This window comes from Diabrotica virgifera, chromosome 2, assembly GCF_917563875.1.
Source record: "Diabrotica virgifera virgifera chromosome 2, PGI_DIABVI_V3a".
Classification (NCBI taxonomy): domain Eukaryota; kingdom Metazoa; phylum Arthropoda; class Insecta; order Coleoptera; family Chrysomelidae; genus Diabrotica; species Diabrotica virgifera.
The window spans coordinates 256,961,393-256,983,364 of record NC_065444.1 but is presented as its reverse complement, the minus strand read 5'-3'; the positions used below and the strand labels follow the sequence as shown (position 1 = coordinate 256,983,364).

General features: G+C 33.0%; 1 protein-coding gene across 5 annotated transcripts in view; it reads right to left on the bottom strand.

Moving 5' to 3' along the window:
- The window catches only part of LOC126879853 (facilitated trehalose transporter Tret1-2 homolog), a 55,866-nt gene extending 37,290 nt beyond the window's left edge, over positions 1-18,576 (bottom strand). For 2 of the 5 annotated variants that reach the window (XM_050643161.1, XM_050643165.1), the window contains exon 1: positions 18,322-18,576. The gene's annotated coding sequence lies outside the window, so the exon portion shown is untranslated. Of the gene's footprint in view, positions 1-17,999; positions 18,063-18,321 lie in introns of those variants that run through there. The other 3 variants (XM_050643162.1, XM_050643164.1, XM_050643166.1) reach the window with 3 other exon arrangements.
- Between the last annotated feature and the right edge of the window lie 3,396 nt (positions 18,577-21,972).

Here is a 21,972-nt window from a genome sequence, read left to right as displayed (position 1 = left end):
TCAATGTAAGCGTGATAATTTTGAACCATCCTAATAAGTAATAAGCCAGCTGGGAGGCGTTATTTAATTTTTTTTAGAAATCTAGTTTTCTTTGGAAAATATTAAATACAAGTATGCATTTTTAATCATACTTTATAAAATTAGATTAAATTAGCAATAGAATAGCGAAAACCGCATGTCGATACCTTTTTTCTATCTCAAGATATCTCGAGAAACGTGTAAATTTTATACATAACTGTTACTATCACCGGTAAACTAAGTTAATGAAAAGTAGTGTGCTGTGGAAAAAACAAAATAACATTTTCCAGATGTCAACGTATAAAAATATAATTAATTAAAACAACAATATAAAGAGAAACAATACTATTAAAATTAAATATCACACAGAACAAAAAGAACTACTTAGTGACGACCTAAATATTCAAATTTTTGCTTATCATACACTACTCTAGAATACATTATCCAGAGAATACTAAACGCCATTCAAACCATATCGAGAGCAGAAATTGAGACTGCTGTTCAATCTACTCTTGAAAGAGTAAATGTTTGCAACGAAAATGATGGGCAAAAATTTGAACGTTTATGTCATCACTAAATAGTTGTTTTTATTTCTTTGTAATAGGGCTTTTCAACGCTTCTCATTTGTTTCGAGCCTCTGTCATATGCCGTACAATCCGTGTATAATATTAATATACGAGATATGAACGAGGCTCGAAACAAATGAGAAGCGTTGAAAAGACCTAATATACGTTGACAGCTGGAAAATGTTTCTTTGTTGTTTCCATAGCACATTACTTTTAATGAATTATTTCGTTTACCGGTGACAGTAACAGTTATGTTTTTAAATTTACACGTTTTGTAAGATATCTCGAGATAGAAAAAAGGTATTAACATGCGGTTTTCGCTATTCTGTTGCTTATTTTGTCTAATTTTGTAATATGGTATTAAAAATGCATGTTTGTATTTAATATTTTCCAAGGAACACTAGATTTCTGAAAAAAATTAAATAACGCCTTCTAGCTGGCATATTACTCAGTAAGTTGGTTCGAAATCATAACTTTTACATTGACGAAAATGATCTGTCTTCAACAAGACCAAGTTTGCAAAATTTGATTAAGCAGAACCGGACTCACAGCCAGTTTTTCATAACAAGGTTCCCACTCACCCCCCCTCTTATTTCCAAAGGTAGACCTAAACTTGTCAAATCAAATATGCGTAGAATTTTATGAAGAATACGACGATCGGATTTCCAGTGCCCCTTCATTAGGAAAATTTTGTAAAATTTAGATTTTTTAATTTTTGATATTCAATTACGCCCTAGCGGTGGTCCCACAATTATGAAAATAATTTCCAGGCTTTTCCTGAGGCAACTTTTGTTATAAAATTTTTTATTTCAAAGCCCTACTATAAACGGCTCCTGAGATATGGCCGAGAGCCATTCTTATTGGGACACCCGGTACATACTAGATAGTATTTAAAGAAATGTGCAGAAGATCCATAGCAATAATAATTTGTAAATGGAAAATTCTTCAACATTTAGACTAAATCCATGATCCAACGTCCATTATGTGTATATACTAATATCCTAATGTAAACGTCAAATTTAAATGTCAAAATGTGAATATCCTAAGATCCTAATAAAAATGAATATTTCGGGCTTTCGTTTCAGAAAGCTTTTTGACAATGTCTTTAATATCCAATGACGCACACACTTCATGTTAGATAGATAACATTGCTAAAGCAGAAAGTCTATAACCCCATTCCACGAATATACGTCTGTTTTGCATTACCGCGACAACGAATATTTTACTGTGCAAAATATGAAGACGAAAGTAAATTGCAAATTATATTGTTGTTTATTTGAGTAATTATTAGAGCAAAATACTTTCGTACTTCTTATGTTGCACACTAAAATATTCGTTGTCGCGATAATCCAAAACAGACGTATATTCGTGGAATACACCATATCTTGCTTCATTAAGGATCTCAAATAGTTTTTAGTTTGCCATCTAACAGTTTTAGTTTTGTTGCCATCTAACATTCTTCATGTAGAGACAAATCCACCTGTTTAGCAATCCATGTGATGGGGAAGTCATGCAGTTCCTAAGGGCCTAATTTTTCTAAATTTTATTCATCGTTTGGAATTTTTAACAACTATGCTAATTACACAATTAAAGTATATTAAAACACAAGAATTAAAACAATAATATTAGGTTAATGAGTAAATCTATGCCCTTTAGCGTTATACAGTGCGTCCATAAAGTAACGCATAAATTCATTATTTCGTAAACCGGCGACTTTAAAGAAAAATCCCGACACAGGTCGATTTTTATTTTTAATTTCCGATTTTTTGGCATATATATCATAGTAGTGACGTCATCCATCTGGGCGTGACGACTTAATCGATGATTTTTTTAAATGAGAATAGGGGTCATGTGATAGCTCATTTGAAAGGGCATTCAATTCTCTATTCCCTAGTATAACCATTAACACAATTATTTATACAAGGAGTTCAAAAATCATTTTTTTAATTAAAATATTTGAGACAAAAAGAAGAATGTATGTAATTTATCTAATTCAAAATACGTTTTAATGTTGTCAGGAAACAGGAAAAAAATGTTTATTTGACAAATAAACATTGTTTTTCGCTTAAATTCAATGTTAAAGCTGCCACCCACCTGCCTCTTGCCAGTTTCAACATTTCATTCAAGCGAAAATCAATGTTTATTTGTCAAATATTTTTTTTCTGTTTTCTGACAGTAGATAAACGCATTTTGAATTAAATAAATTACATACATTCTTCTTTTTGTCTCAATTATTTTAATTAAAAAAATGTTTATATGAACACCCTGTATAAATAATTATCTTAATGTTTACATTAGTGAATAGAGAATTCAATACCCTTTCAAATGAGCTATCACATGATCCCTATTCTTATTTAAAAAAATCATCGATTACGTCATCACGCCCAGATGGATGACGTCACTAGTATGATATATATGCCGAAAAATCGGTAATTAAAAATAAAAATTGACCCGTTTCTGGATTTTTTCTTAAAGTCGCCGGTTTACGAAATAATGAATTTATGCGTTACTTTATGGACGCACTGTATTGATTCTGTGTGATGTTTCTCATCAGGTGTCTAATAAGTTCTTTTTTAGTTCTTTTTTTCCTTTGGCTGCCTCGTTTTGGATTTTGGACGGATGTCCAGATTGAATTCTACGAGACCCGCAAAACAATCCTTCACGATGTTTTTTCTGGTGATAGCAGTTGGTTGATCCTTAATTTTTCTGCCTTTGAATAAGGGGCTGATTATTGACTGACATATACAAAAATAAAAAAAAAACTGATAGATTTTCGATTTGCTCTAGATTATTGTTATGTTAAATAGCCCTAGCATTTCCTTCAAATTTGCTTTTGGCCGCCCCTATTGTTGGCCGCCCGTGTGCGATGCACACTTAGCACACATGGTAGCGGCGGCCCTGGTGGCTAACTCCAATTCAGTCGAATTCGGGACAAGGCTGAAAAAATACCTGAAATCCGGGACTTTTCAATGAAAATCGGGCCATTTTTTTAATATCATCATTTTATTGATTATTTAACATTTTTATGTTGACAGTGATATTTTTGATGGGATTAAGCCACACTTGGTTGTAATGATAATTACATGTTTGTTAGTTTTTCACGTTTCCACTTCCAATCCGGAAGTCGTTCTCAAAAAAGAAAAAATTATAAAATCAAATGATGTTGGATTTCCATGTAAATATAAAATATAATATATTAGGTTAATATAAAAATGCAATTATCATTACAACCAATTAGAGCTTAATCCCATCGAAAATATAATTGTCAAACATGCCACAAGAAATCAGATCATTTTTATGTTGATTACTTCTTACTATTTGTCGAATAATTGAATTTGAGAAAAAAACCTTTAAAAACCAATCCATTCATATTTTAAATTGACTACAATAAACTTGTAAAAATCAACCAAGTTGCCAAGTTGTGATTTTGCGGCTGTCCATATTTTTCGTCCCACCACCCAAAACAAAATTTTACCAAAACGTTGAAAATTCGGATGACCCGGAAGCCTTGTCCGGGACGCCGGAACTTGACTTCGTCATTCGGGCCATGTCCCGGATTTTTCGGACTAGTTGATCACACTATATATGCATTATAATTCCCCCTATTTTCCTAACTAGCGGGTTTATTGGGTTGAATTTGCCGGTCTATGGCCTAAGTTTCATGAATTTTTTGGATTGATGAATCTTCTTGGGGGAGGGGATTTCCCCTAAACCACCGTAGATCCGCCACCGAATAGATAGGTTAGATGTAATAACCAGAGATGGGGAATATGTGGAGATGTTTGAGTAAGTCGAAGATAGGGGTCGACAAGACAAGAATGCTCGTCTTGATAACAACTTCTTGTTTTGTCTTGAGAAAAAATCATTGTCTTGACGTTTTCTTAACATCTTATCTTGTCTTGACTCAAGAAATTTCAAGATCTTGAAATTTCTGGATTACCCGGTCAGGTGATTCCCCGGCGACCTTTTTATTGCGTTGCGTGCTAACACGGCCTCTACTGCCACTGGCTACTGACTCCGGGGAGTCCCCGATCTACATTTGTTTCCTGACGAACACGAACGTAAAATTGATGTGTAGTTGCATGATTAAAATAAGCATTTTGTGTGTTTCGCACATATTCTAAACTTAGCTGTTCAGGATTTCATAAAAGTTGTTGAACTAGTTGAACCAAATAGAAACAGTTTAGACATCGAAAAGGATTTTGATTATTTGGAGGATGAGATCGGGGAAAATATTGCACACTCCCATTGGCGGTAATTGGAATAAACTTTCTTTTAGACAAACTGGAAATATGGGCTCATGAACTTGATATAAATATGATAGAATAAAATTGATAGAGACGCTACCGATGAGCACTTAATTTACTCCATTAAGCTGCGGGAGATAAAATACTGAAACACTACAACAAAACTAATGGATATATATGTACTGTATAGTTCTTATTTTGGATCCTCGGCATAAAGTAGAGGCATTTTCCTTTTCATCTTGGGGAAAGCTTCTACAATCAGAGGCAGTACAAAAATTTGAAGAAATATTTAAAGCTAACTACTTTAATAAATCTCAGAATGATCTACAGAATCCAATACCAGAGCCAGCACTTAGTCTTAAAAAAGAATATAAGGAATTTGATTTAGATTTTACTTACCTATTTAAGAAAGCTTATAATGATAACTTACAATCTTGAAAGTATGAAATGGAAAAATACTTAAATGAGCCTAGGTGAGAACATTCTGAGAATATACTTGATTGGTGGAGAAGACACGAAAATGTCTACTTGTCATTATCGAAAATGGCCAAGGATTTTGTCGAAACGCAACATCTGTACCTGCGGAAAGGCTATTTTCAAGAGCAGCTTTAACAATATGAGGCGTTGACTCCATAAGAAGTGTTAATAATCCTTAATCCATGGCTTATCAATTCCGATTTAAAGATATGTGCTAAACTTATTATTTAAAATAAAATCTAGTTTGCAATTTTATTTTCAACAGGATTAGGTAAGTATCACTATGTTTTTAATTTACATTTTTTAAAATCGTTTTGCAAAAAAGTTTTCAATAAATGAAAATATGTTATGTTATGTTAAAATAATGTTATCTTTTTCACAAATAAATACGTTTTAGAGTCTTCATTATTAGTCAAGATATTTTAAGATTTCTTGTTTTCTTGACAAAAAATCTTGGTATTGACATAAAATTTCTTGTCTTGTCTTGAAATCTAAAATTACTTCTTGTCTTGAAATCAAGACAAGATCTTGAAATTTTCAATAACTTGGCGACTCCTAGTCGAAGATAATAATTTTTCATGTATTTATTATAATTTTGAATAAATTAGTCTGTTATTCATTTAGATACATCGTTACGTTACAAACTGATGAATAAGCAATTTATAAGTTATCAGTGTATAATATAATTTAAGTGATAATTGTTTTGATAATAGCAGATTTTTATATAGAAGTTTATTTCGAATTGTTTAATCAAATTTTTAATTATCAGATGTATTGCGTTAATGTGTAAACTTCAATGGTGAATGTTATCACACATAAAAAGGTTGATAAAATAGTTTTTTTTTAAATAAATAAACAATGCTAAAAGTTATTTTTAATTCTAAACCTTTTGTAATTTTGTAAATAAGATTTGCATTGAAGAATAATTTGTTTTAACTTTAGAATTGCTCTATCTTCACATTTTCTGACTAATGCTAATACAAAAAAGGTCTCTGAGGTAAAGGAACTAAATAACATTTAAACTAAATAAATGATACATCGACCTGCAATTTTTTTTCCAGTTCTTATGCACATGTTCTAACTATGGATACAATATCAAGTGTAGGTTGATTTTTGCAAGACTTTTACAACAATAATGATTTTGCCTTATTCTGGAGTCTTCTGGAAATGAAATTTTTAACCTTCTTTTAAGTTTTAAGACACAACTTTGGGATTGTATTTCAAATACTACTTACCTTTTGAATGGCTGAAATATGAGGAAAGGGCAATGAGAAAAACAAATTCAAAGAGGGAACATTAATATGATATAGAACAGCTAAGCGAAGTGTAAATAAAAAAAAGAAAGCATATCAGTGAAATAAATAAAACATTGTTATCCCTGAAAGACCGAATAAGATGGGCGGGTCACGTGATAAGATCGAGTGACGAAAGACTTCTGAACGCCACATTCTGGGAAAGGCCCGATGGCAGAAGGTCAGTTGGTCGCCCAAGAAAGAGATGGAAGGACGCAGTAGCCAGTGATCTAGGCAAAATGGGAGTACAGCAATGGGAAATAGCTGCTCAAGACCGAAAACAATGGAGGGAAATAGTAAACACGGCCAAAACTCACATAGAGTTGCAGAGCCAAATGATGATGATGATCCCTGAAAAAAGGTGAGAAACTAGGAATATAGCAAGGTTGGCAAACTACAAGAGAGGCAAAAGTTAAAGCTAAATTTAAGGATATACAGGGTGTCCAGAAACTCTACCGACAAACGAAGACAGGAGATTCCTCAGATAATTTTAAGACAATTTAACCCAATTCATGTAGTCCAAAAATGCTTCATAAAGGAGCTAGACCTATTTGAAGATGGCGTCTGGTAATTAGTTTTTCTTAAATATCTCCAGAACGCTTCTATTTAGAAAAACGAAACTTGGTACACATAATTATCTTCCAGAGTTAAATCGATTTCATCCATTGCAAATTTCTAGTACCGGTCATAGGCGTCCGTTTTGAGTAGGGTTACAGTTATATTATTGCATAACTTTGTTGTTTTTAATTTCTAAGCATTTTTGAGTCTGGATTATTAAAATGTAAGGTATTATAGTACCAAAAGGTACTCTTACTTAAGGTTACCAAACTAAAGGTACCAAAAGTCGATAGGATACACCGTTTTCTAGAAAAATCGATTTGAAAATTTTTCGTTTTTTGAATACTAAAAAAAAAGAAATTAAAAAAAAACTATTTAGAAAAACGAAAACTGGTACGTTTGTTTATATTCCAGAGATGAATCGATTTCATTAATGGCGAATTTCTAGTCCGGTCATATGTGCAACGGTTATTTTATCGCATAACTTTTTTGTCTTTAATTTTTAAGAATTTTTGACACTAGATTATTAAATTATGAGGTATTCTAGTACTAAAAGGTACTCTTGCTTTAAGTTAGTAAAATACATCGTTTTTTTAAAATTTTTTTTCATTTTTTTTTTCAAATTCAGGAAACGAAAAAGTTTCAAATCGATTTTTCTAGAAAACGGTGTGTCCTACCGACTTAAAACAAGAGTACCCTTTAGTACTAGAATACATCACAATTTAATAATCCAGTATCAAAAATGCTTAAAACTTAAAGACAAAAAAGTTATGCGATAAAATAGCCGTTGCCCCACCCAAAAAGGACGCCTATGACTGGTACTAGAAATTCACAATGAATGAAATCGATTTATCTCTAGAAGATAAATACGTGTACCAATTTTCGTTTTTCTAACTAGAAGCGTTCTGGAGGTATGTATTTAAGAAAAACTAATTACAAGACGCCATCTTCAAAGAGCTCTAGCTCGCTTAGGAAACATTTTCGGACTAGATGAATTTGGTTAAATTGTCTTAAAATTATCTGAGGAATCTCCTGTCCTCGTTTGTCGGTAGAGTTTCTGGACACCCTGTATAAAAGGGTAATATGCCCACAGTGACATATGGTAGTCAGGTATGGACAATGAAAAAAGGAAATACATACAAAGAAATTGGGAAGATGGGAAAAGAAAATGCTCAGACGAGGCTACAACACGGTGGAAGATTGAGATCTGAGAATTCATCATGAAAAAAAAATAGCGATAAACCGGATTGCAGCTGCAGAGAAGGGTGGAGACATCTTGAGGAGGCCTATGTCCGACAGTGGACAAATTTTGCTGTATGATGATGATGATTCATCTGAGGGACCACAGACGTTCGTATACAATACAATAGGCATTTCTTTGTAAAGATGATGAAGTCGACTTTACTAAGTAACAATATTACAGAACTCAACACACTATACACACTACACATTTTACTATAATATGATTGCGACTGGCTAAATGATAAATACCAATAAAAAAACTACATATATGTAGGATTGTAAATAGTTTACCTTATATTTTAAATTCCCCTGTATATCATTTTTCTTAATTATTAGTACGAGAACGGGATAAGGGTCTCACACATATGGACGTTGGCCCAGATGTGCAGAACGAATTGGGGATTATGGCGACGGTAGCGGACTACTTTTAACTTTATAGTTTTAGTTTATTGGAAAAAGACGGCGGCGGGTCGGTACACACTTTGAACCAATTTTAATTGGGTTCTTTCACAGGAAAAAAGATATTAGCCTAAGAGGGTTTGTTTTAGCGTAAGGAACGAGAACGAATACATTTAGTCGATTTTAACATCATAAACGCGACGGACGTGTTCTTAGGGATAATAAGACGTAAAAAGACGAATTAAGACGGGTATTACATTGATTAGACGCAAATTATCTATAAATACATTTCTTATTTTGTAAGAATAAGAACACGTAAGATTTTAGTCGCATTTACACAAGCACTTTTACATTTCGTCAATTTAATAGTATCAATAATTTAGTTATCTATTTTATTAATTAAAACTGTTAAACATCAAACGGACTTTTATTACGATTGTCTTTAAAGAATACCTACATATATACATACAGATCTTGTAGCGAAATATATCACAAGAATATGACAGTATAAATCAACAAAGACAATTTACATTGAAAAAATAGCTGACGACTTGTCATAAATAATTAAAATAAAGTAATAATAGCCTCACCTATTCCATAAATAATTAAAATAATAATGGCCCCACCCATTCAATGAATGGAATAAAAATACAAAGACATAACTTAGATAAACTCATTGTGAACCTTTCAACTAACATTTTGCCAATTTTTAAGAGTTTTTGAATGAAACAAGATCAGGTAAAAACCCAGAATATTCATTAATAAAAAATATACAGGGTGTAACAAAAATGCAGGTCAAAAATTAAATTACGTATTCTGGGATCAAAAATAGTTCGATTGAATCTAACTTACCTTAGTACAAATGTGCACATAAAAAAAGTTATAGCCATTTGAAGTTACAAAATGAAAATCGATTTTTTCCAATATATCGAAAACTATTAGAGATTTTTTATTGAAAATGGACCTTTGGCATTCTTATGGAAGAATCATCTTAAAAAAAAATAATAGTGACATTTGTACACCCCATAAAAATTTTATGGGGGTTTTGTTCCCTAAAACCCGTCAAACTTTTGTGTACGTTCCAGTTAAATTATTATTGTGGTACCATAAGTTAAACACAATGTTTTTAAAACTTTTTTGCCTCTTAGTACTTTTTCGATAAGCCAGTGTTTATCGAGATATTTTGAATATTTGTTGAATCCACCACATATTTGTATATGGTTAAGTACGATTATAGAGACCTCTTAATAAGCTGAAAATTTATTATAATTTACATTTTTAGGTATATTTTGAAAAAGAAGCCACATCTCAATAAAAGCTCGCTTATTGAAAAAATACTAAGAGGCAAAAAAGTTTTTAAAACTAAAGTAATGTCTGTGAAGCACTGTAACTTTCGAAATACGATGGTGGTCAGTACCTTTCGGTTCTTCTTCATTCCTCCGAGGACCTCCTCATTTGTGACTCAGACAGTCCACGGGATTTTAAGTATTTTTTGATATAGCCACATCTCAAATACTTCTAATTTTCTACAAATATCTTTGTTCAAGGTCCACGATTCAACACCATAAGAAAGGACAGAGAAGACGTAGCATCGCAGCATTCTTACTTTTATACCAATAGAGAGGTTGTGGCTTTGAAGAAGGCCCCATCTGGTTGAAGGTGGATCTAGCTTTTCTGATGCATGTTTTTATCTCTTGGTTGTTGGTCCATTCTTCATTTATTATGGTGCCGAGGTATTTGCAGTGCCTCACTCTTTCTACAGGGGTTTGGTTGATGTAGAGTTGACCTTCTGTTATCTTTTCTTGCTAATAATCATAAGCTTTGTCTTCTTTATGTTTACATTGAGTCCATACTGTTGACTGTAATGTATGTTTTTGTTCATGCACAAGAACTTGTACATCTTCTAGGTTGTCCACAAATACTATGGTGTCATCTGCATCTGATGTTGTTTAGCTGGTACCCATTTAGTAGAATACCTTTTCCAGTTTCATGCAAAGCTTCGATAAACATTTTTTAAGAGTAGAGATTGAAGATTAGAGGAGGCAAAATACAGCCTTGCCTCACTCAACGCATGATCTTCACATATTCAGTGTGTTAACCTTCAACTCTGAGATTTGTGGTCTGATTCCAGTAAAGATTTCTAATTATCTAAGCTGGTGTTATACAAAATACTAATTTTAAAAATCCAAATGGTGCCTAGTGATGTAAGAAGAGAATATTCTCCGCCAGAAAATTCTCAACGAGAATTTTCTATATTTACAACAACCCATATATTTTTTGCATCCCAAACATTATTATTCTTGAAGCCCAAACACCTACTTGCCGCTCCGCTCATGAAATGCTTTTTCGCTTTGGCCTGCTGGAGAATCACGCGATTTTAGATAAAATCCTCGAAAATCAAAGTAGCCAGGATTGGGGAATCCCATGAAATACTAGCTAGGATGTTTACAGTGTCAGTGTTTATTGTTTTGGTGCTATATGTAATACTAGTATAGCGATACTCTTTAATTACTATTTTTGCTAATTGTAATTTTAATATTTTTTCTCAAAAACAAAACAACGTTAGTCATTCAAACTGCATATTCAAATACGAAGGTTATGGCCTTACCCTGTGACATCTGTTGTTCGTCTATGCGGCAACAAACTGCACCCTCATTAATTAAGTATTTTATCAGACAGTTAATGTGTCAACACTAGCTATGCATTCGAAATTGTTTTTCTTAAAACCTAAAAGTAGACGCCAGACTTGATAGTGATTTATGTGATCATCTCAGGGGAAAAGGAATACAAACATTATCATCGTTTGTGGTTGCTTTCTTTAGTCACTACGCAGCATGCGAACCATTCACACATACCGACGCGACCCTCTCCGAGAGACCTAAACGAACACATTTTCGTTGCAAAAATAAAATTACCGTTTGTTTTATTATATCCATTTTTAATTAAATTCCGCAACTCACCCATCGGAATACTAATAATGTACAAATATTTAGAATGGTGATCATTTAAGCAGAGAAGAACAAGTTGAGGGAACTGAGTTTATAGATAATTTAGCAACTTTAAAGCTTGGTGATCACTCAGCTGAAATAATGGCAGATTTGGCACTTTATTGGTCTAGGAAGTGATTTTTTTGGAAAACCATACTTTGTTCAATCAACTGAAAAAGTAGACCCAATCATATGGTGAAAATGTACGTACATTAGGGTGGAACGAAAAAGGTCAAAAAAATAAAAGAAAAGAAAAATTCTTGTGGCTATCGTTTAAAAGTTGTGTCAGGTGATGAAAACAGTTGGTGCGAGAGCATTTTGAAATAAAAAAATATCTTGAGGTTCCATATTGGATTTGAAGATTGAAAAAACAAAAAAATTATTTTTGTCGAAAAAATCAATATGGCTCTGATCAAATTTTAATGATCCTGTTTTACCATCTAAGTGTGACATTCTAAAGTGCTTTCTATTTATTCGTAATGAACTTAAGTTGACAAATAATAATAAAGATCCATGTATCGCCGACGTCTTGAATGCCGCTGCAACTAAAGTAGAACAAATATGAATAAAAGCTTCTATTCCAACATTATCGCATAAGTGCATTTAAGATATGATTAAAAATATTTATACAGAGTATCAAAATCTTAAGCGATAGGTACACAAAAACTAAGCAAAGCACCTGATTCATAAATAGAAAAGATTTGCCAGTTTCGAAAGGAATGTAAAAGTTATTTTATATCGCGGCTTGCAAGTGCAACATGACTGGAATTGTTTGTGTACTTGTGATAACAAATCAAGAAAGTACCACAAAATGAGCGAATTTTTCTTCAAGATCATCGATCCTGTCGAACAATGGCAATTGGACCGGTGGATATTGCAGCATCTGCAGCAATAAGGAAGAAAATGGAAAGAACCATGAAGGCAAAGGCAAGTTCTCAAAAATATAATACTGACGAAATTGTTCTTAAAGCATGTACCGTTGATTCCTCTAATCCTTCCATTAGTAGCAGCTTGTCTGACTCAAATTCCTCTAATGCAGATGATCATGAAAAAGAATTCATTGCTCCTTTGTCAACAGTTACAGTCCAACCATCTACGTCACAAATACTGCGGCACTTCAATGGCTAGTATGCTTATTTCATTGCAATGAGCTACCTCTACGTCATTTAATTCAACAGTTAGATGGACGCACCAGTGGACCACTTCGCTTTTCAGGGCCAATAGGGAAACTTCTGGAACGCTGTGAAGAGAAGACTCTTGTCGATTTTGTCGCAATAGAAAACAGCCTAGCAATATTATTAGAAACAACAGACCTTAATACCGATTAGAAGTACTTGTACCAAATCAGTCAAGCAGTTGCTGCGGGAAAATGTCCTAATGCTTTGAGCCTTAAAAAACCTGGGAAAATATCACACGCAAGGTGGCTGACAGTTGATAATCGATTGCTTCGATTGTATGTTGGAACTGAATGTCCCAGCCCCCAATTAATTATGTTAGTAAGTTTCATCAAAAAAGTGTATGCACCAGTTTGGTTTTATATAAAATTGTATCCTAGCTGTTCTGATGGTTCAAAACATTTATGGCGAATGATCCATTATTCACGATTTCTGTCAGTTGACCAAAGAAAAATTGTCGATGACGTTATCCAAAGGAATGCTTATTTTGCCCATCCCGAAAATGTATTAGGTACTCGGTATGATGAAAGATGAACGAACACATATTACGGGGTCTAGGACTACGCAGAGTGCCGAAAGCTCGAGAAAGTCAGAAAGAAAAAAAGATTCGGAGATTCAAAATATGTACCAACATTCAATTTTAGTGCTGCAGATTATAATGACTTAATTTCTATTTCTGGATTCAAAGTTACGGCTCCTCCTTTGCTAAAACATATTTCCAATAAAGATGTAAGGGATATGATTGCTTCTGGGAATTACAACAACATAGAGGTCTTAAACTGCCCTTGTCATACAAAATCCGTGGAAGGAACTGTCAAGTTAGTAACTGAAGCATCAGCTGCTGTTTGTGGACCAGAATCAAGGGATGGCTTTATTCGTTCAAGGTTGCAGTCTAGAAATATTATGCCGTTTTTTAACAAAACATCAGACTACCAATCTTAAAATGTATACAGTATCATAAAACAATTATTTAGATTCGAAGAACTGATAAAAAAGTAAATTTTTAAAATTTTATTTTTTTTTGTTATTCCCAAAAATTTAAATTGAATATGGAACCTGAAGATAGGGTCCAATACAAAAAAGATTCCTTACAGTTTTATTATACATCAAAACACAACTTTTTCGCACTAGCCCCATAAAGAATAATGACTTCGAATTTTTCGTTCCACCCTAATGTACATGTTTAGGAACAAAATTAACTAAAATAGAAGTTGGTATAAAGCATGCCTTCATCCAGTGCAGCGACTGAAAGAAGTTTCAGTACTTATGGTTTTATCCACTCCTCTAAAAGAAACCAGCTTACTGCTAAATGGGCTAGTAAGGTAATTTTTATGGCTCACCATTTAAAATTGCTAGACATAGACCAATCCATGACTGTATTGACAGTACATTGAAATGCAGAATGTAGATGACCAGGATGAGCAAATGATGGAAGCATATTATGAATCTGAGGCCTCATCTTTTTCAGACTAGATCATCACATCCATTATTTGCTGTTAAGAAGAAAATTTCGTTTTTTTATCAAATACATTTTGTCTTTTCTGTTGTTTTTGTATTTTTTATATATGTTACAGTTCAAGTTGATTCTCAGTTAGAGTTGACTCCAACTAGTTGTTAGTGGTCCAAAAATAAAAAAACACATATTATTCTTATAAATAAAATATTTCCATATTCAGCTAAAAAAATTATTGCAAATCCCCCACTTCTATATTCAACATTAAAACCTGAAACTAACTCTGATTCACCTTCAGCAAAATCAAAAGGAGTACGATTTGTTTCTGCTAATCCAGAAACAATTCATATTAAACATAATGGAAAAAATAAATAAAAAAATCAAATATATTCTTGATATTTAATAAAATCTAATATATTTAAAGATATAATTAAAAATAAAAAACTAGTTGGAGTCAACTCCAACTGAAACGAGCAGTAAAAGTTGATTTTAAAAATTTAAATCAACTTTTACTAGTTGGAGTTGACTCTTCCTGGATCGATTCAGTAAATGTTGATTATACGAGAATCTCAAGTGCATTTTTGATGAGAGTGCGTTTCTTTGTTTTGACCGTTAGTTTCAACTACTTATTAGTATAGTCTGTAACGTCGCCCCCGTTAGGTAAATTATTCTGATTCGATTTTTTGCACAAACTTACTCAAAGAAATATATCCGTATAACAATCCTTATAACAAATACACAGGGTGTCACGCGGTACCGCGGTCGAAAAATTGTTTAACCAATTTTTGTTAACCAAATTCACAAAAATAATTTTTATCTACTCTATCTCATATTAGGTAAAGCAACGGTTCTTAATCTGTGGTACATGTACCACTGGTTGTACATATCATTATTTGCGGTGGTACACAAAACACACAAAAACTTAATATAGTAGTACATAGTAAGTCTTGATTACACAATCTAAAAATATAGAAATATAATAAAAGAAACATTAGATGGTACATGACTCAAAAAGATTGAGAACCGCTGATGTAAAGGTTTTATTGTGTGAAAATTGTAAATATAGATAGCAGTACATGAAGGGTTTAAAGTGTGTCTGAAGTAACAATGTATTTTAAATCGGTTTTACTTTATCGCACTGTTTTTTAGCACACTTTCATATAATTAAACATCCTTAACTTTCGTCTTCGGGAGGAAATCAGACACGCCCTTGCAACGACAACTGAAATGCTCACAAAACAGCGACCACGGAAGCAAAGATGGATGACAGAGGAAATATTGGATTTAATGGACGTCAACTAAAAAACAACAAATCTGTAGGAAAAGATGAAATACCAGCTGAGCTATTGAAGTTAATCAACGAGGAAAACTTAGACCTTCTTCTTGGACTATTTAATAATGTTTACAATACAGGGACTATCCCTAAAATATGGCTTGAATCAGTCTTCATACCACTGCCTAAAAAGAAGAACGCCAAATTATGCCAGGACTTCCGCCTTATAAGTCTATTAAATAACATTCTGAAGCTTTTCTTGCGTATCATACAGAACAGAATATATTATAAAAAATGTGATGAGGTCACCGGTCAAGAACAATTTGGCTTCAGGAAAGGTATGGGGACACGAGAAGCAATATTCTGTCTTCAAAATCTGGCACAAAGATACAAAGATCAGCAAGCAGACCTTTTTATCTGTTTCATAGATTTTGAGAAAGTGTTCGATAGGATGAAGCACAAGACCTTGATAGAAAGATTGAACGACATCGGAGTCGACAAAAGAGATTCTAAAATTATAGAGGCTATTTATTGGAATCAGACAGCAATCATAAAGACCAATGGTAATACGTTAAGGCCAATTGAAATACAACGAGGTGTTAGACAGGGTTGTGTGCCATCACCCATACTTTTAACGTCTACTCTGAAGTAATATTTGCAAACTCTTTATCGCACTCTTCAGAAGGAATCAGGATAAACGGGCAGGGAGTAAATAACATCCGGTATGCAGATGACACAGTATTAATGACTGATTCGGACCATAGTCTGCAGATACTGTTGGATAGCGCTCATTGTTAATAATTAAAGATAAAGCTTAGTAATAAAATAGTGACAAAAATTTCTGCTGGATCTTGTAGAGGGGGCTATAAACTTTGATTTGGCCACCTTCTGACTTTCATAATAATGGATTTTAACCGAGTTATTAAGCCTTGAAAATGGCTATTTTCGCATTTTTCAAATTTTAAATCACATATAACTCGAAACAATCAATTTTAGAGAAAAATCACAAAATACCTTTTTTTGCTCAGAATAACCCAAATGATCTAAAAAAAATTGTTCGAAGTGAAAAAATTATTTTTGTGAATTTGTCTAAAAAAAATTGTTTAAAAAATTTATCGATCAAGGTACTGCCCGGCACCCAGTAGATTTGTTATAAGGACCTCTTTTTGAGTAAGTTTGTGCAAAAAATTCGAATCGGAGTAATCTACCTAACGGGGGCGACGATACAGCCTAGACTAATTTGAACATATTCAGTAACATTTAATTTCTAGAATTGGCTGTTTGTGTGAATCAGAATAAACTTTTACTAGTAAATGTTGAATATAAATCTTAATTTTATATTTATAATCAACTTTTACTGAAACCAGCCGTTAGAGTTGACTCCAACTAGTTGGAGTCAACTAGTTGGAGTCAACTCCAACTGGATAATCAACTTGAACTGTAACATATATAAAGAACACTGTTGTTTCATCTCATATAATTTCATGATTTTTAATACCCTATTTCATCTTCAACAATATCCCTGCGTTAGTATCCAAGTGCGTTATAGGGTTCATTCTCAGAAAATTCTCCATATCGAGAATATTCTCGGGAATATTCTCCGATTTCTCATTCGCGAGAATTTTCCAACACTAAGGGTGCCTACGCTAATTTTGCAGACACACACCCTATACCGTAGCATTGGAATTGCATAGAAGATTGGAGTTTCTAGTAAAGTCATTATGATTTGATAATGTCAACACTAGGGAAAAAGGAGATAAGATAGCTTAATACACACATTATGTATAAATTCAGGTATTACAAAGTTAAGTAAATCAGTAAGTTTCCTTCAAGATATTAAAAAAAATTAAGAGAAAATAAAATTTTAAAATTTGGTCCTGATAGACCCCACCTGCGCACTTGTGTTACAAAAAAGTCACCCCTAGAAGGGAGGGTTAAGGTAAAATACTTAGCTCTGAGCATGACTTATGATAATAAATTACTTGTAAATCTAAAATGTTGAATTAACTACAGGTTACAGATATTATAGGAGAATATAAATATCAGCTAGTCAGTGGCGCACCCAGGGGGGGTTTTGGGGGTTAAAACCCCTCCCAGGGCATATAAAGGATAGTAGGAAAATGTAACTTGTCTTTAACAAACTATACAAAAAAATTCTGTACCCAAGCCAAACTCCAGAGGAAACCAAACCCCCCCCCCTCAGAGGAAAATTCTAGGCCTAGAATATGACAGTATCAAAAACAAAGGCTATTTAAATTGACAAAACATCTGACGACTTTTCATAAATAATTAATAAATAATAATAGCCTCACCTATTCAATACATAGAATAAAAATAAAAGACAACTTCTATGAGCTCACTGCAATCAACAAACAGTAGGTATTTTGTCAATTTTTAAGCGTTTTTGAATGAAACAACAACAGGTAAAACCCCAGAATATTAATTAATTCAAAATATATTATCATAAAATCAAATCTATATAGATAGGTAATTGTAATTTACTTCTGATTTCATTTCACCTTGGGAAGAACAAAATTTCGGCGCGCGCTTTAGAATAGTTTACCTGTAGAGCAATATAGCAAAAAATATGGAAGTTAAAAATAAGCATGTGAAAATAAATGTATTTTTACTTACGTAAATTCCAAATATCAATCTGTATTAGCATTTTTCTTTAAATATCATCGTTACACAATCAGATATAACCTCAACATGGCTGTGGAAATTAAAACATACATTTTGTCAGTATCTTCATATCAGAATGAGATAACAATGTCGTGTGTTGTGTTTTAATGTTGAAGCAGGCTCAAGCGTCATTGCAAATTAATTATTTAGCAATGTTAATTACGATTTATTGATATAACATTGGAAAATGAAATGAAATTTGACCACAGATCAATGTGGTCGATTATTAAAGACAACTGTCAAAAATAAAAAAAAAAACTTTAGTTTAGTCCTTTTTATACATTAAATTATTGATCTCTCCTTAACCAATATATTCAGAATTAAACAATTATCAATTTTAAATATATAATTTAATACAGGATAGCGCAATTTAATACATATTATAAAATTTAATTATTTCAGGGAGCTCTTAAATTTAAATTCTCGCGCGACATATGACATAGAACATAAAGTGTCAGAAACGTTTGGGCTTTTCATCGATTGTCATTTGTTTCGAGCTTCTGTCATAAATTGTATAATCTGATTAATCTGTAGGTCTGGATCCCGCGTATGAAAAAAAAGTTGATTAATAGCAAGCTGAAAATTTGTTAATAGCTTAAGGGTGTCTAGTCGAATAAACTTTGATATGTGTGAACACTGGAACAGGGGTAGTTTTAATTGTGGAACAGGTTAAAAATTTGGAACGGTCACAGCACGAAAACGGCACATTTATTTTGTCCGACAGAACAGACTTAAACTCTTCGAACAGAGATTAAACTCTCATGCAAAAATCAGACTGCTATTTATCACCAAATGGGCGTTTTAATGAGTGGAACATGTAGAATATGTCAAATGACAGGAATTATGACAGGTAATAAATAGCAGTCTGATTTTTTCATGAGAGTTTAATCTCTGTTCGGAGAGTTTAAGTCTGTTCTGTCGGACAAAATAAATGTGCCGTTTTCGTGCTGTGACCGTTCCAAATTTTTAACCTGTTCCACAATTAAAACTACCCCTGTTTCAGTGTTCCCATATATCAAAGTTTATTCGACTAGACACCCTTAAGCTATTAAAAAATTTTCAGCTTGCTATTAATCAACTTTTTTTTCATACGCGGGATCCAGACCTATGTGTATAATATTAATATAGGGCTTTTCATCGATTGTCATTTGTTTCGAGCTTCTGTCATGTGTCACATAATATTAATATATCTACGCCATACTCTTTGGTTTCTATCATTGTTATGTATTACCAATAACGTATGACGTAGATATATTAATATTATGTGACACATGACAGAAGCTCGAAACAAATGACTGTGAATGAAAAGCCCTATACACGGATTATACGACATATGACAGCAGCTCGAAACAAATGACTGTGAATGAAAAGCCCTATTCATTTGTCAACCTATTTTTATGTATCGATTTATATCAATGATGAGGATTCTAAAAAATAAATAAATATTTGTTAATATTAAAATAATATTTATTAAATGGCTTAAAGATTTAAGCTATGCGGTTATCACTTTAACAGGAAAATTTCATATCTAACTGTAATGTGTGTTGCCTATCTTTGGATCTCCGCTTTCAGAAATATTATACTCTGTTCGCTGATCCCACTCCTAACCCTCAAGTAAATTTAATATAGTCGGTTCGCTAATCTTAGACACAACTGTCTAATAGTAATTTTAGTAATTATTATTTTTTTGCCTAGTTAGTTACATTTTGACAGACTAGACGTGGCTGGAAATTACTATTCAACCAAGCATAGGAATACATACAAATGGAAAGTTTGAATAAAATCAATGAATATACAGGTTGTTTGTAAATAAGTATGAAAAAACTTTAAGTGGTAATTACTATGTGAGGGACTAATGAAAGTTTGCTCGATAAACATGTATGTCCAGAAATGTATCGTTTCCGAAATACGGGGTATTGAAATTTTTGTTACAATCTGACGATTTATGTATTGTTCTAAGACTGGTTGAGATATGCAAATAAAATTTGATGGGTTTTAAGAGCCCATTTGCCCATTTTTTGACATACAATTAAGAATTTTATATTTATCATTATCGTGCATACGGGCAAGGGTTTAAAATTAAAAAAAAATGGAGAAGACCACTGAGATATTTCAAATAAAAATAATTTTTGAATTTCTCGTTTAATTTGTGACTAAAAATCTATTTTCACTTTTTTCATACGGCGCATCGTTTTTATGCAAAAAATAAAACAACTGAACGCTTACAAGGTATTCGACATAATTTTCTATATGAATTGTTTTTGTAGTATTCAGGTTTTTTCTGGTAACCAATTTTCTCATTTTCGTCCCTTGATATAAGTTTCTAATTTTTCTATTTTAAAGCTTTCTTCTAGACATTTCAATTTACCTTGCATTTTATTTTTTTTGTATCTTGTGACTATTTTGGTTCGTTTCCTTTGTTCGTTGTATTTTCTCCATAGATATAATAACACATAGATCAGGCAATGTTCGAAAAATAGCGCAACGTTTAGCAGTTTGGGTCGGTGGTCTATTTATCTCTCTCTACCGGCGCTTAGCTTTCTCTCTCTAGAATATGATGGCCGCTGCCTCTGTGCCTGTGTCATTCTATTACTCCCACCTCTTGGTAGATACGCTCACACTCGTACGACAGACAAAGATAGCTAGACCACCGTACTTGATATTCGCGTTACACCCCGATGCATTGAGTGGCATATCCCTAGCCTCTTCTTCTTCAAGTGCCGTCTCCTAATCGGAAGTTGGATATCATCATCACTATCTTTACTATCTACCGCTGCCTGCTCTAAAGAGTCCTATAGAACTGCATTTAAACCAGTCCCTTAAATTCTTCAACCATGACACTCTCCTTTTTCCTATACTCCGTCCGCCTCTTATCTTTCCCTGTATTATCAGTCTTAGCATTTCATATCGCGATCCCCTCATTACGTGTCCCAGATATTGTAACTTTCTTATTTTTATTGCCTATTATTTTTATCCCTAGCCTGGTCTATCGTTAATATGTCTATGATTTTCTCTCCAAAACTCTGCTTATTTTGCAACATTTTAAATCCTATTTTATTTCGGTCAACTATTTTCATTCCTCACTGAAACAGACCTTTTAACCACCATTAAAAGGAGAAAAACGTAATATTTGGGGCACATACCTAGAAAAGATAAGTACGAGTTGTAGCAGCTGAATATGAAGAGTAAAATCGAAGGAAAAATGGGTACTGGTAGACGACAAATCTCCTGACTGAAAACATTCGCCACGGGACCGCGTTAAACACACAGACGCTTTTAAGAAAAGCAGAAGATTGAGACGAATTTGAAATGGTTATAGTCAACCTTCATTATACTCTGGGCTAATTAGAAAATACAAGGAAAAGTTATTGACCAGCAATTTTATTGCTGGAATCGAATCTTATGATTGTATATATTAATAATATAGGTATTCAAAGTCTGCAGATAGTGTTCTACTTTTTTATAAACAAAATGGCGCCCGAAAATCGTGTTTTTGAAGTTATACTTCTTTACCGGCGATAGAGGGTGATTTTTTATATGTTAAAACCTATCAGCCCGGCGCATGCGCATTATAACTTTGTTCTGATTGGATGTTCAAATGAC